Below are 16,324 nucleotides of genomic sequence, written 5' to 3'. Positions count from 1 at the left end.
AGTCAACCAATCACGTACCGCGGTATTTTGCATCGTGAAGCATGAGGCCGTAGCCAATTACCTCCGGTATCTGTCTGTGCTGCGCAAATTTGAATGGCTGCATCTGTAAACCACTAATGGAGGTTGGTCTGAAGTGAAGATGTAACCAAGAAAAAACAATCAAGTTACTTTTATCCTAGGCAATGATGGGAATATTAATGTGTTCATGGTCTCTACTGATTGGAAGATAATGCTGGGTGTCTAAACCACATTGATTAACATGAAAGCTGCAGTTGTTTGCCTACATTTTAATAGGAGAGCTGAATTAACAAACTGGAGACCTATGTAATCTCACAAAAGACAATTCTAAAACAATTTCATTATAAACAAGCTTTAAAATGTAAAATAAACTAGTAAAATAAAAAACAACAACTTTGGCATGCCCTTAACTAAAAAACAAAACCCAATAATAATGATACAACATAAAACTTCAGTAAAGGACATGAAGCAAGAAAACAAATGTCAAAGAGGATATTGAAAAATAAAAAAACTAAAACTAAAACAGTTTGTATCTTACACTGAAACAAAACAACAATAACAACTGAAGACAAAAAATGTTAGGATATAAAAAATACAAAACTTGTTAAAGACATAACAAAAGTACCAGACATTAACATTTTGCAATAAGCATTAAATAAATCAGTCAACATAATATTCAGTCCAGTTCCTTATGTAGTGTGCTCTCTGGCTGGGTGCCAAGCTGTGCTGTGCGGCTTGAGAGAAGTTCCTGCGATGTGCTGCTCTCTGAAGACTCACTAGTTAGTGTTGGCTTTAACTAGCGAAGTTTGTGCACAGGGGAAATTTACTATGGGTCCCAGAGGGTCAGGAAGAGGACCGGTTCGTTCCTGATGAAGCTAGTTCTGAATACTGATTCAGCTGTCCACAGTTCCGACCTGTTCACGAGGCTTGCTGCTGATGCTAACCTCGGGTAGATCCCTTGGTTACGCTGGCAACCTCCGCTCTCGACTCTTAGAACAAAGCAAAGTTCTGGCACTCTGACACGCTGGCTGTTACGTGGTAGTCTGGGCTGAGTCTCAGAATGGTCAGGAGGCGCACTGCGAGAATGTCCTTTCTGCTCCTGGGCCATCCTGCCCTGGAATTGTCTCGCACCCCTGGAATTCTCCTTCAGGCTAGTCCTCTGTGTTGCCTGTTTTTACCTGGAGGAACTTCAGCTTGTTCATTGGCTGAAAGTTTCATGGGCATCAGACACCCACGTGGGTCACTTACTCCTGACACTTAGGAATGCAGTCCAGATGTCCATCTGGCACTCCCTAGACAGATAGGTGCCAATGGATGACCATTGATCATGATAGCCAGGCTTAGCTTAGTGCGTCCCCATTTGGGAGCTGTCCCTTATCAAAAGAAAACATCTTTAAATCAGTCTGCATGAATAGCTTGAAGAGAGAGATGGGGCCTCATTTGGGAAAGCACAGCAACACTTAATTCTGTCTTATTAATAAGCCTTGCCGCTACACTTACATCCTAGATTATCAAGCCAGTCGCTGGTTGGTCCTTTTTAACCAGACTCCATAAACAGTACCCTCATGTGAAGCCAAATCATTACAGACAGCTTTGATCTGCCCAGCAAAAGAGAAGGCCTGGTTTTCTTAAACAGCGTTAGGTCAGAGTGATATTGCTCTGGTCCAGATCAGTGCCCACTGTCTCCTGTTTGCAATGCAACTCCCAGATGACCTCAAATTGATGCTGTCCAACCTTGCTGCTAGAATTGGAAGAAGTGATAGTCAGGCTGGTGTTGTCTGGAGACAAGATGGGTTCGGTATCCTGCCTGTGTTCCTGCTGTTGTGCGAAGAATGTTTCAAGGATGAAGTCCTGGTTCTGTCTGTGACACTGATGCAGACAGAATAACTTGAACTTGAACTTAAAATTGAACTTTATTGCCATATGTAACCGGTACTGGTACAATGGAATTCTTACTTACAGAAAGTCTCTCGATTGTAAAACAAGTGTAAAAAACAAAACAAATTGCAAACAGTGCATCAAGACAATGTACAAACAAACAATAGACAATGTGCAAGTAAACATGTAGACAGTTTGAATGTAAACAATACAGACGTGTAAACAATGACTGGAGATGTGCAATAGATAAGAAATCATAAAGAGGTAGATGGTGATGGTGTAGGTGTGGTCCGAGGGGGATGGCTAAATGTGTTCGCCAATCACACTGCTTGTGGATAGAAGCTATTGAAGAATCTAGTGGTAAGTGTCCGTATGCTCTTATATCTCTTGCCTGAGGGCAGTGGGGTGAAGAGCTCATGCCCGGGGTGGTGACTGTCCTCTGTGATGGCCAGAATTCTACCACGGCAGCGGTCCCAATAGAGCTGTTTAATCTCGGTGAGACCGCAGCCGATGATCTTCTGGGCCATATTGACCATTCTCTGCAGTGCCTTTCTTTCTCGCGAAGAGGTGTTGCCATACCACACGGTGATCCCGTTGGTGAGGACGCTCTCGAAGGTGCAGCGGTAGAAGTTCACCAACACATGTATTGGCATCCCCCATCGCTTGAGGCACCTCAAGAAATAAAGGCGCTGCTGAGCCTTCTTCATGATAGAGTCAGTGTTCACAGTCCAGGTTAGATCTTTAGAGATGTGAATTCCCAAAAACCTAAAGCTGGCGACTGTTTCTTTTTTATCCAGATGGGATAGGGCAGTGTGTATGGCAATGGAGATTGCGTCATCTGTGGATCTGTTGGGCTGGTAGGCAATTTTGTACAGGTCCAGTTTATCTGGAATGGTGTCCTTAATGTTCCCCATGACTAGCCTCTTTAAGCACTTCATGATAACAGGGGTTAGTGCCACCGGGCGGTTGTCATAAAGGCAAATTGTCCTCAGTATTGGGATGATGGTGGTTGTCTTGAAGCAGGAGGAGACTACAGCTTGGGCAAGGGACATATTGAAAATGTCTGTGAATACACCTGCCAGTTGATTGGTGTAGGCGCTGAGTATGCGATTGGGTATGCCCTCAGGTCCAGAAGCCTTGCGTGTGTTCACTTTTAGCAGAGATCTCCTCACCTCATCTGCAGAAAGCGAGAGCACCTGGTCAGCTGTGGAGGGTGAAGCTCTGTTGACTGGTTCTGTGTTGCTGGCTTCAAAGAAGTTGGATGAAGGTGAGATTTACTTTCAGGTATTGCTCCTTCAGTTGCAAAGGCCCCTTGCTGTGGAGCTGGTGACTGTGTGGCAGTCTCTGTTTCGAGCAATGGGTTACTGAGCGCTGTCTTTAGTGTAGTAGAACATTCTACTGTGGATTGTTCTAGCCCTGACATTTGATCATCCAGAAAGACCAAAGACTGGACATTTCCCGTGCTTATCAATAGTAAAACAGCTCTTTCATGTTTAGAGAGCAACTCATTCTACCCTATTTCTGTTTTACCTATCTGGACAGGTGTAGGCTCACACAACTCCTTTTTGCTGACCACATTGACTGAAATATCTGTCTGCTCCTCTAAAGCTACTGATCTCTCCTATGATCTCACAGTAATTACTTCTACTTCTTCCAAATTTAAACACCATTTATCTAATTTATACCATAGTTCTTTGAGAATTATATTTATTTCATTTTCTAGCTTTTACAAGCTACTTTTCATTTTGGGTTACTAGTCTTTTTTCTGAGTTATCCATTTTTTCTAACCTGTTAAGAAACTGCTTGAGAAGATCACTTTATTGGCCAATTACAATTTATTGTATTAAGAATTAGTCTTTTTACACACCCTGACTTTCTCTCCATGAGACACAGACATAGAGACAGGGAGAGATGCTTGGGTTCAGAGCACAGGGTAAGCCATTTATACGGCACCCCTGGAGCACTTGAGGTTAAGGGCCTTGCTCAGGGGCGCAACGAAGTAGGATTCTTCTGCCGGCCACGGGATACAAACCAGCAACCTTCCAGCCACAGAGCCAACTTGCTGCCATATCTTAATTATATAGGCATTAAGTATATCCATATCTTTTTTTTCTGTCAATGCCATCTTTAGGTTAAAGCAAACTGTTGCTCAAATATAAAATCTACCTCTGTAAATTGTTATTCTTCTCACATAAAACTGTTTAAACCAGAGAATCCCATACTGACACCAACTGTTACAAAAGAGGAGTAACGAAAATGGTAAAAATCAGGATTTGACCAAGTGGTTTAGTCATAAAGTAAAATAATTATTCATAACCCCAACTTGTAAGTGATTTATCTAGAATACATTCGAGCTGCTGGTATAATTAAAGGCTTTTTGTTCTCTGGTGCATCTTTGATGAAAAGATAAATAATCCAGGCACACTTGGTATGACTATACTACCTACAACTACAACACTACACTATACACAACAAAACATACAATGCACTAGGAAAAAGTAACAGGTTTATTCCATGCTGAAAAGAGAAGAAATAAAACAACGTTTTAGCGGTAGAGCCTTCTTCAGGTGTGAGAAAGACATGGCAGTAAGCAAAGGTAATGTAGCATATGAGAATCAAAAGCTGGGAGAGAGGAGGAGTGGGAGGTGGGAGCAGGGGACAGACAGAGTGGCCAATCAGGTAGTGCAAAGTCAGGATAGGTAAAGAGAGGTGTGAAATGAATAGAGAGAATTTAGAAGAAAATTAGTCGTTTAGAGAAGGGGAAAAGTGTGATCCTAGCAGTAGGAATTTTTAGTGTGTTTGGGGTGAAATGAGCTATACAGGAGATAGTTGTGTGAATCAGTGGGTTTATAGTAGAGGAAATGGGTACAAACTCCAAATAGATAGCACTCCAGGCCTGAATTAAACTCTGGGCCCCAGCCCCATGAGGCGGTAATGTTAACCACTGTGCTGCCCCTACTATATCTTCTAGAAAAAAATAAATGTTACAATGATTTTTATCCTAGCTATATAAGAGATACTTTAATAAATTACTACTGATTTCTAAAAATATATTTAGAATCACATGTTAGGTTTTGAGGTTAGGCACTTCCCTGAGGTGAATTTGAGACAGAGTGATATCTGAATGACTAAACCCATCACTGTCAAAATACTGTACCACTATCGCTGTCAGCTAGCGATATAATGCAGGCTACACCATCTGTACTGTTACTACTTTTTAAGCCTTTTATTTATGATATTATATAATTGTAGTTCAAGTGGGTGGCTGTGTCAGCATGAGTAGGCCGCAAAGGAATAAGTAAAGGTTTATTCTGTGCTGAAAAGAGAAAAAAAGAAACACAACATTTCAGCTGTGGAGCCTTCTTTGGGTGTGAAGAAGTTCCACCAGAAGAAGAACCCAAAGCACTCGAAGAAGGCTCCGCAGTTGAATTATTGTGTTTCTTTTCTTCTCTTTTCATCATGGAATAAACCTTTACTTATTCCTTATACGATTGTACTTTATTGTTTACAATTACAGAAATGTGTCTTGCATTAAAAGCAGCTACAGTATGTTTTGCGAACAGAAGCTTACAAAACATACAAATAGTACAAGTAAACATTTCACTACATAACAGACATCTACACATACATTTTACACTACTACTATTGGAATCTACAGAACTACACTACAACCCTGTAAATGTACTGCCCACACAATTACGCTTATCCCATATACTGTAATTACATGTTGCATCTTTACTTTTACACATAATACACTTATAGCACATGACTATAAACCACTGCTCAATTATTGTGAACTAATTTATTTTCTAATATAAATATACAGATGCATCCATTCAAAATGCACGGTACAACCCCGTACCACAAGCAATTACCCACAGGTCACTACATTGTACCGCGGTACATGATTGGCTGGCCAAAATGACTGACGGGCACTCGTGGTGCATTGGTAGTGAAAAGATTTAATCATTTAATCTTTTTACTATGCAAGTTTTAATCTGCTTATTATTGAATATTTATATGGAATTTTACAACTAAAGGGAAATTTTAGTAGCTGAGCATAAAAAGAAGAGGCGCATAATGCATCTGAAGGTCATAAATGATATTAATTTAGGAACATAAACATATTATGTAAACTGTATGTGGCTGGTATTGGTAGTCTAAATAAAAAATACACAACAATATTCCACTTTCTTCCTAAAAATTTTAAGCATCAAAGTATTTCATTTGGTTGCATGTTGCTATTTTGGAAATGTTTTTTACATGCCCCTTCTGACTATTTTAAGTTTACTTACTTTGCAAAAAGTTATAATGTTTTAACCTTTTTTGCGTATGCGCTCGTTATTGCAGTTATCAAAAGCATACTTTTTAGAATTTGATTAATAGGGAATATAATATGGAATCGTGTGTCCAAAGAAATTAATACTAATATAATTATATTCATATACTGTAGCTCAAATTATCACAGTAGTACAATTTCTTTGTATACATCTGCTTTAGTTTCACTCCTTCCCACGTGATTACCATGTAATGGATTAAGCGTGTAACTTGTATGCCTCAGGACGGTGGATTGAACCCAGCAGTCACCATGAGATTTCTATTGACAAATTAAAAATTATTTGAAAAACTAAAATAGCAAATACACTATATTGACATTTTTTTATATTTCTAAATATCACAACATGTTGGAAGCTAAGTCATTTATTAATAACAACGAATAATTTCAAACTGCTACTACTGTTGTTATTACTGATAATAAATATTATCGACACTATATTGAATTTGTTGGTATTTCTAAATATCATAAAACGTTCAAAGTTAAGTGAGTTAAGTGATTACCATTTTCCATGAATATTTGCACTCATTATCGCAAGAAACTCATACTTTTTGGAATTTAATTATTGGTTTATATAATATGGAATCGCTTATCTAAAGAAATTAATAATGATATTAATTTAAGAATCTAAATATATGTATATGTATATTTAACGCCTTCTCGCGTTATGAAGTCACTTGCGCATGGGATCCGCTTTAGTTTCCCTGAGATTGCTCAAAAACGATATTCATTTAGGAACATAAACATATTATGTAAACTGTATCTGGCTGGTATTGGTAGTTTAAATAAAAAAATACACACCAGTATTTCACTTTCTTATTATACATTTTAAGCATCAAAGTCTTTCATTCGGTTACATACTGTGGTTATTTTGGAAAAGTTTTTACGTGCTCCTTCTGATTATATTAAATGTATATACTTTGTAAAAAGTTAGAATGTTTTAACCTTTTCTGCAAATACGTTTGTTATTGCAGTAAACAAACGCATACTTTTTAGAATATGATTAATAGGGAATACAATATGGAATCATGTATCTAAAGAAAACAATAACGATATAATTATATGCATATACTGTAGCTCAAATTATCACAGTAGTACACTTTCTTTGGAAATGTCTGCTTTAGTTTCACTCCTTCCCACATGATTATGTCTGTGGTGTAATGGGTTAGGTGTGTGCTTTCTGAGCTGTAAGTTGGTTGTTCAAACCCAGCTGTCTCAATTAGTTTTCTTTAAACAAATAAAAACTTTCTTTGAAAAACTAAAATAGCAAATATTATGGACACTATATTGACATTGTATTATTAGAATTGTATTAATACGGGATATGATATGGAATCACATATCTAAAGAAATTAATAACAATATAGTTACATTCATATACTGTAGCTCAAATCCTACTAAACTAAAAATTAGACACAAGAAGAATATTATTGGACAATGTTGTGAGGCTCTGGTGGAATTTCTCTGTAAACTGAAGAGTTATAGAGGAGACATGTTGTGTATCGCCTCTTTTTACATTTGTAAAAAAGACAATTCCGATGTTAATGCAACACGGAAGATATTATTAATAATGTAGCGCTTTCGGGTTCACATATGTATGCGCCCTACCAGCTGGAGGAGCTAACTAGCCCCTCACCCAACAGGGAACAAGTCAGTCGAGCTACAGTGAGATCTGCCCTCACCCCCCAACAGAGCAGGTCGCTGCTATTCACATGAAAGGTACTGACGTCACCACGCTGACAAGCTGGCTTGCACAATACCTGTAATACAGCGTATGCGTTACTGAAACTGAAAGTTTAGCCTTTGTCACTAATGAAACCACTAAATAAAGTCATAAATATAGAAGGCCCTACATTACAAACTCCAAGCGTTTCATTTTGTCTATTTTTCAATATCAACAGCAGTGTAGTTACAAGGAAAGCGTGTTTAATTAAATGCCTTTATTGATTCACAATCTGACAATGCAATGTATCAAGTGGTAGTAGTGGCAAGATAATATTGGATACAATATTATTTTGCAAAAATTCAGATATTTGTCAACATATTTACTAAAACTATGCATCTCAATATTTATGCATAATTAAAATATTTATGATGAAGGTGGAAGGTTGTGTACTTTTGTCCAACTGAGCAATCTTACTTTTATAAAATATACTTTTTCATGTTTAACGTTTAACAGGCTGTAATACAGTTTAAAATGATTAAAAGTCTAAACAGTATACAGCTTGAATTCTTAACTCTATTCATATATCTATCAAGTGTTATTAAATACTGTATATACAACTTTTTTGTATAGATCACACTTTTTTAAAATGTATTAAAAAATAAAAACGATTACAATCTAATCTTTCCACGTGTGATCCCATGAGGAAGTACAATACACTCCTGCTTTGTTTAACGATGGTATGAAAAATAAATCTAAATGGTGAGAAAGCAATGCTTAAAGTTAATTAAGGGACTTAGAAGACAAAGATAATGATTTGTGTTCCACTGTCAGATTGTGAATCAATAAAGGCGTTTAATTAAACACGTTTGCAATTTTAATCAAAATGTGGGTAATGGGGACTCCTTATTATTTCTCTATTTTTATCAAAACCCTCAACTCGTTCAACATTTTGACATGTTCCTTGTAACTACACTGCTGTCAATATTGTAGGAATAGACTAAATTAAATGCTTGGAGTTTGTAATGTAGGGATTTCTATATTTATGACTTTATTTAGTGGTTTAATTAGTGACAACGGCTAAACTTTCAGCTTAGTAACACCCTATGGCCGACATTACAAGTACATTACAAGCCGGCTTGCCAGTGTGGTGAGGTCACTGCCTTTCCTGTGAATAGCAGGGACCTGATCTGCCAGAGGTGAGGACAGATCTCTCTGTAGCTCAACTGGTGGATTCCCTGTTGAGTGATGCTGGGTCCCCGGGTTTGATCCCTCAGTGGTGTAGGGTGCATTCCCACGTGAGCACGAAAGTGCTACATTATTAATAATATCTTCCGTGTCGCATTAACATTGGAATATTAATAAGTGTAAAAAGAGGCGAAACACAACGTGTCTCCTCTATAACTCTTCAGTTTACAGAGAAATTCTGCCAGAACCTCACAACATTGTCCAATAATACTCTTCTTGTGTCTAATTTTTAGTTTAGCAGGATTTGAGCTACACTATATGAATATAATAATATTGTTACTAATTTCTTTAGATACGCAATTCCATATTATATTCCATATTAATCAAATTCTAAAAATGTCAATTTAGTGTCATTATTTGCTATTTTAATTTTTCAAAGAAATGTTTATTTGTTAAAAGAAAACGCATGGCGATAGCGGGTTTGAACGCCAACTTCCAGCACAGAATGTACACGCCTAACCCATTATCCAACAGCCATTTCCAAAGAAAGTGTACTACTGTGATAATTTGAGCTACAGTATATGAATATAATTAGATTGTTATTAATTTCTTACACGAGTATGAAAAGTATGCAAAAGCATAAAAGTATGCTTTTGTCAACTGTGATAAGGAGCGTATTATATGTTTATATTCCTAAATTAATGTCGTTTATGACCTTCAAACGCGTTATGCTCCTCTTCTTTTTATGCTCAGCTACTAAAATTTCCCTTTAGTTCTAAAATTCCATATAAATATTCAATTCTAAGTGGATTAAAACATGCAGAGAAAAGAGATTAAATGATTAAATCATTTCACTAACAACCAATGCACCATGAGTGCCCCTGTCGGTCATTTTGGCCAGCCAAATCACGTACAAATCACTGTGGGTAAGTGTGTGTGGTACGGGGTTGTACCGTGCATTTTTAAATGGCTGCATCTTTAATCATTTAAACTGAATATGAATATTTCCCTTTAGCAGGCAGTAGCTGCTTATTTCCTTTGCCTGCTAGGGTATATGAGTTAACACCAATCAGAATGGAGGTGAATATTGGACCAGACATTTCACATACAGACACTGTATTTGCTTAGGAACTCCAATTCCCATAAAACCTATTGGGCGGATTCCTGACTTCTGTGTCATGTCTCTTATTGTGGCCTCTTACTTTGTTCTCATATTGAAAATCACTTAGAGAAAACTCTTTTAAGGGCACCAAATAAAATAAAGTTCATTATTGTTTATTATTATTTTTTAGAAGACACTGGTGAATTTAAAACAAGTCAAAATCAGGATTAATGTTAAAAATCTCATTTTGGTCTAGTTTGGGACTAGACTCTGAAGTCAGTCTTATTTTATTTTTTGACCTGAAGAAAAAAGAAAGTAGGAATGAACAGAAAAGTGAGGAAGGGCGCCCAAGAAATTCGGACATCTTGCATAGCGTCCATCAACCTAAAGAAACCTTTTTACTCAGGATTTGGGGAAAAATAAAGTGTTAATAAATGTGACATTTTTTCCTTGCTTGAAACCATCACTTATAATGCAGAATCTGGACACACACACTGACATTTGTTTTCCAAAAACAATTAACCTCCCAGTATGTCTTAGGATTGACAGAACATAGAACATTCAAATCACACCCCAGGAACTGAAGCCTTTCAATCGAGCAACTTTCAATGGCACAAACTGAGAATATTAAACTGAGGAAGAGGGGCAGGAGACAGTTACTTAATGTATTATATTGACACTCCATAAAAATATGACAACACTGATTACAGATCCAGCCATTCAGAGTGTACAGGGGCTGGGGGAGAACCGCAGCTTTTTAGAAATACTCAGTTCTGGGGCTGCACTACTTTGTAAAGCACCAAGTGGAGCAGTGAAAGCTTAATATGGCATGTAGAGCATTTGGGCTGTCACCAGAAAACACCTGGTTTTGAATCCTGATCAATACTGAGGGACAATCTTTTACCAATTATAGAATTTAAGTTGTATACTGTTTAGACTTTAATTAATTTTAAACTGTGTATTACAGCATTTTAAATATTGAACTAATTAAAAAGCAGGTATATGTTATAAAAACAGGTTTGCTCAGATGGATATATAAAAAAGAATGTATTATTATACCGTAGCTTGTGAATGTGATATGCCTCCTTCAGGTTCAAGGTAAATTTTGGTAGCTGAAATTAAAAACAGTAGTATAAGGTAATACATACCTAATGTAGGTACACATACACAAAGTAGGTGAATTTGATAAACAGTTAATGTTACTTAAAGAATTTGAAATCTGATTGGCATTATACCTCTCATGTAATTTAACAGAAAGTCATCTTGCTCTTACAAACGGCTGTTAAGAGTTTGTGTTAACACACTTTACCCGTTTGAATGAATTTTTATTACCTTTATCACCTTTGTCTGTCTGGGGTGTGGGGGTTGTATCCCTTCCTCAGTTTAAAATCCGCAGTAAACCGAGAGACTACAAGCCGCTATCGATAAAACATCTGTCCTGTGACATTTCTCAGACTGTTTCAAAGTTAGGCGCAGAGTAAAATCTTCTAAACTGAAAGCCACGATGGACACCAGAATTACCCGTAATACAAACTGTAGTACCGTAATACATAGGACCACTACAAACTTAAACAACCCAAGTGCAGTACGCATGAACAAAGAAAAACAATATCAGCTCCACAAAACAAATCAAAGATCCGATCCTGAATAAGCCCCCAAATATGGTATATCCCCATTATAGTTATAATAATAATGATAATAATAATAATAATATAACATTACTTTATTAACCCTTTACAATTTCTTGCATTAGGAATTATCTTTTCGCATACCCCAGCTTACTCTCCATGAGACACACAGACAGGGAGAGAGGTCAGAGGGGTCAGAGCACAAGGTCTGCCATTGCACAGCGCCCCTGGAGCAGTTGAGGTTAAGGGCCTTGCACAGGAGCCCAATGGAATAGGATTCCTCTGCCGGCTGCAGGATTTGAACCGGCAACCTTCCAGCCACAGGTGCAGATCCTTAGCCACAGAGCCACCGCAGCCTATGGTAAGGTAAAAGTGGAAAGCTGATTTTTTAAACATTTTTTAAAGAAACTCAAAAATAAGAAACAATGACATGCCCCTGCCTAACTTAGACATTGCATGACTTTAAAAGCTTTCAAAAACATTTCTAGATATATTATAATCAGTTAATCATTACTTATTCTGCACAAAAAAACTGGTGAAAAAACTGGTGATCAGCTTAGAATCTTTGTGAACACTGTAAGTGAAATTAATTTTGCAAACGCAACATGAAACGAATGCACAAAAAAATCACGTTCTTATCTTAAAACCAGGAATCGAAACCAGGAATTACTTGGCTAAAGCTGCATCAGTGACTACTGGGAATGTGTATGGATTGAGAGTGAAATTACAGCTCACTTCTCTTCCCCCTACTGCAAGTGATAATGTGCTAGCTAGCTGGCACAAAACAATCCCTCCTTTCCGAGTATCCTGGAAATGGTGTGGAGGTTCATTCATTCATATTACTAAAAGACCTACTGATCTGCTTTTTTAGAAAGGAAACTTTGTTAGAAGAAAAACTCGTACCCTAAGCAGGTATTGAACTTAAATCTCCTAGATAGGGACCTATTGACAAACCCGGTTCACGGACTAGCCACTGGGAAACATGGCTGAAACGAACAAAGAAAAAATAAAACGTTTACAAAGAAAATGGACTAAGGTAATACTACCAGCTATATAAATATATTATATTTAGATCCTCAAATTATTATCGTTATTAATTTCTTTATTTACATGATTTCATATTATATTCTTTATTAAGCGGATTCTAAAAGTACACTTTTTTTACTGAAATAATGCCAGCAAGTATTCATAGAAAATGTTAAAACATTATAGCTTTTTACAAAGTATAAAAAATTAATATAGTCAGAACAAGCATGTCAAAAGTTTTCCAAAATAAAAAGTGACTGAGTTAAAGACTTTGATGCATACAATGTTTATGAAGAAAGTGGAATACTCTCTATATACAGAATGTATAATATATTTATATTCCTAAATTAATTGTTTCTGAGGATATAATGTTCAGAGACATTATGCTCCTGTAATTTTTATGCTTAGCTACCAGAATTTCCCTTTAGTTGTAAAATTCCATATTAATATTCCAAATTTAGGGGCTCTAAACATACACAGTAGAGAGATTAAATGCAGCAACAGTGTCACTAACAACTAATACACCAAAAGTGCCACCTGTCGAAGCAGTACGAACTCTATGGTTTTAAACTCACTGCAGGACAGTATGTTTAAAATATATTTTGAAAATAAAAATCTAAAATAAAATAATCTGTTTCCTAATTTATTTTTATTGATATTAACGTTAAGAATTTAATATCAATAAACTAATATAGATTAGTTTAATACATACTGTACGTGTATGTGTACCTGAAGAAGGCACATTGTGCTTGCAACTATAAAAATAAATTAGTTTTCATATGTCCTTGCTTTGTGAAACAGCCAGACTTTTATTTTTATTATGAATTTAATATTCAACATACTGTAATATGTATAGCCAAAACAATATAAAAATTAAAAGATGATGTCCATGGGGCTTGGCATTGGACGGGTTTCGAAACTAGACATTTTCACAATTCAGGGACTGACGAGGTTACCATACGTCATAATAATTTAAAAGATAAAATATGGTTTTAAGTATGACAGAGAGTTGCTGTTTAAACCTTAACAAGTGAAAATTAAACAATTGCATTTTCTTAAAAGAGGCTTTAACTAGCATGTCGTAATATTTTGTAGATGTCTCAATATTGTTTAAAAAATGAAGAAGTAATGTGTTTCATTGTGTTGTAGCGGTGAGGCTTATTAATAAGGCAGAATTAAGTGTTTCTGAGCTTTCCCAAATTAGGCCTAATTTCTCTGTTCATCTCTGTGGTGCAGCCACAGAGAAAGAATTCATGCAAGCTGATTTAAGATGTTTTCTTGTGATAAGAAACCAGCTCCCAAAGGGGGATGCACTTAGCTAAGCCTGGCTATCATGATCAATGGTCATCCATTGGCGCCTATCTGTCTAGGGAGTGCGAGTTGGACATCTGGATTGCATTTCTAAGTGTCAGGAGTAAGTGACTCATATCTCACCTTGATCAACCAATCAGGGACTGGTAGGGCCGAGTAACCCACGTGGGACTCTGATGCCCATGGAACTTTCAGCCAATCAATGAGCTGAAGTTCCTCCAGGTAAAAACAGGCAACACAGAGATTCAGATTCAGAAGGGATTCTGGAGAGGATTCTGTGGACTGTTCTAAAGGGAATTCAAAGGAGAATTCCAGGGCAGGACGGCCCAGGAGCAGAAGGCTCCCAAGGGCAGGACATCCTCGCAGCGCGCCTCCTGACCATCCTGAGACTCAGCCCGGACAACCACGGAACGGCCAGTGTGTCCGAGTGCCAGAACTTTCCTTTGTTCTAAGAGTCTAGAGTGGAGGTTGCCAGAGAGTAACCAGCAGCAGGCCTCGTGAACAGGTCGGAATTGTGGACAGCTGAATCACTATTCAGAACTAGCTCTTCATTAGGAACGAACCGGTCCTCTTCCTGACTTGCTGGGACCCACAGTCATCTTTTCTCCTGTGCACAAACTTTGCTAGTTAAAGCCAACACTAACTAGCCGGTCAGTGAGCATCAGCAGCGCACCGTCGCAAGCCGCACAGCACAGCCTGGCACCGAGCCAGAGAGCGCGGATTGGACAGCAACAGCCTGCAACTGTTTCTTTGTGCCCGCAGGAGATCTGAATCCCCAAAGATTGGATGAGTATTCAACTTCAATGCATTACAGCTCAAGAATTCAATTGTTATCCCAACCAGTTGATATCAATTTAATTCCTAAGAGTTATGTACTTGTTTCGAGTATCTAATGTAGAAGTTATAACCAAGTTCATTTATGAAACGGTCTTAATGAATGATATACTGAACGTATGTCCTCTTGATATATGTAACACTTCGTAACTGATTGAATATATATCTTTTGTATTCTGATAACCCTCTCGATAAGATCTGTTAGTTTAAGGCATATTCTATGTATTAATAAATGTATCCTCGTGTATTAGTACCTGTGTGAGTGCGTTGTTTGAGTTATGTCGCATGGTTGGATTCTAAAGCCATCAAAAGAATCAACTTTGTGATTTACTGCTACAATTAATAATTGTCTCAGTAAATGCCCAAACCCTACAGAACTGGTGCCTTCAGAGAGCCACTAACATTACATATTTGGCGTCCCTGAAACGGCTATGAATCACTACATTATTTGGCGTCCCTGGGTGGGCGTGGCAAGACTGAAATGAGTCAACCAAGCGAATAATTCATATAAAACGCCGCGGGTTTCATACACGACAATACAGTGTGCTGAAAGCCGAAAGAAAAAAAAAGTTCCCCTTGCTCTTTAAGCAGTGCTTGATTGTTTTGTGATCTTTTGCGATCTACCGGGTTGATTGCATACTTGATCTTGTGGTTTTCTGTGGTAAAACTGTAATTTCGTACTTAAAAGTAATACTCTTTAAGTTTAACGATGGTTGCTAAAAGGTCTGAATTCGAGTCGCTATTAAGCACTCTCTCTAGCAGCGACAGGTCTGACCACGATCTCTTCCATATCTCCGTCAGCGGAGAAGCTAGAATAAATCTCCATTCTCTGAGAGAGCTAGCGAAGGACATAGAGAGATTTGACCCCGCAGTGTCAGAGAATAATATCGAGAGTTATATTCAAGACCTCAGGTATACCCTGCAGTACCTGCCAAACGCCACAGAACAGGAGAAAGTGTTTCTGGTCAGGAAAACTACCAGCAGAGCTGTACATGAGTGGATGGCTAGGCAGATGAAAGAAGTCTGTAATGACTTTGAGCAGCTATGTCAAGCACTTATCGAAGAATACAGTGCGTTTATTGACCCGACTGCCGCGATAGCCGCCGCACTTAACATTAAGCACGAGAGAGCAGAGTCCCCTCGCGAATATTACGAGAGACTTAGACGAACTTATTTTGCAGGGCGAAATGATGAGGGTTGCGAAGAGAACACACATTTCAAGGGTTTATTCATTGCGAATCTCCACCCATCAGTCAGAAATATGATCTTAATGCATACAGATGCACACACCATGAAAATGACTGATATTAAGAGATTCGTGCAGAAAGCCTGGAAGTATG

This window comes from Lepisosteus platostomus, chromosome 10 (assembly GCF_059453375.1).
Source record: "Lepisosteus platostomus isolate fLepPlt1 chromosome 10, fLepPlt1.hap1, whole genome shotgun sequence".
NCBI lineage: Eukaryota > Metazoa > Chordata > Actinopteri > Semionotiformes > Lepisosteidae > Lepisosteus > Lepisosteus platostomus.
The sequence above is the reverse complement of the archived record's forward strand: the minus strand, read 5'-3'. Positions refer to the sequence as shown.